The sequence below is a fragment of the Etheostoma spectabile genome, unplaced genomic scaffold, assembly GCF_008692095.1.
Source record: "Etheostoma spectabile isolate EspeVRDwgs_2016 unplaced genomic scaffold, UIUC_Espe_1.0 scaffold280, whole genome shotgun sequence".
Classification (NCBI taxonomy): domain Eukaryota; kingdom Metazoa; phylum Chordata; class Actinopteri; order Perciformes; family Percidae; genus Etheostoma; species Etheostoma spectabile.
Window position 1 is genome coordinate 372,772 of NW_022605578.1, and position 347 is coordinate 373,118.

Consider the following 347-nt stretch of genomic DNA (forward strand, 5'->3'; position numbering starts at 1 on the left):
GACCCAAGGACAACATGAGGGTTAACAGGTTTATTCCAATGTCCAAGTTAGGGGCTGCAACAGGGAAAAGCCAAGTCAAAGGCCAATGGGAATCCGGGGTCTGGAGCGTGTGTGGTGCCGTGTTCGAGGGTTCGTGTCCAATAACTCAGAGATCCAGTGTTGAGAGCAGGAGTGGAGGACAGCAGGAGTCAGGTTATAGAACTGTGGCAGACAAAGAATAATCAGGACAAGCAAATTTCACAAAAAAATTAGTATAAACTGGTAGCATCAGCAGCGAATCTGACGTAGTCGTCTTGACCACGATCTAACGAAGAGTGGTAGGTTGACCGGGTATTTGAAGCAGAGGT

At 47.8% G+C, this 347-nt stretch overlaps 1 long non-coding RNA gene across 1 annotated transcript in view; it reads right to left on the reverse strand.

The window, feature by feature from the left end:
* The window catches only part of LOC116685980 (uncharacterized), a 12,402-nt gene that overhangs the window by 6,738 nt on the left and 5,317 nt on the right, over positions 1-347 (reverse strand). The gene's annotated exons all lie outside the window — the stretch shown is intronic.